Raw genomic sequence first — 389 nt, forward strand, 5'->3', positions numbered from 1 at the left:
TTAAAAATGAGTGTAAAAGTGAAATCTACTCAATTTAATTTAAATTTGATTTGGTATCAAATTCAACTTTCTGGGTTTGGCTTTTGAATTGTTGATACAAACTGGACTTCTTCATGCTGTATTATTCTAATATATTTTAAAATGACAGATGCATTTTAGACATGTGCCTACCAATGGTTAGTTGCAAACTCTCTCTATGTTAACCTTACGATGTTCTAAGAAGGTCGAAACTTTGCTCTCTATTTTATTTTAATGTTTCAATACCCATACCAGCTGTCTTGAGATACATTTAAAACTGAGTATTTCATGAAACCAATTTAAAATCCTCAGAAAACTGTAATACGTAATTTTCTGCTACACATTTAATAACATTAAAAGTTCCACACACA

This window comes from Tachypleus tridentatus, chromosome 12, assembly GCF_004210375.1.
Source record: "Tachypleus tridentatus isolate NWPU-2018 chromosome 12, ASM421037v1, whole genome shotgun sequence".
NCBI lineage: Eukaryota > Metazoa > Arthropoda > Merostomata > Xiphosura > Limulidae > Tachypleus > Tachypleus tridentatus.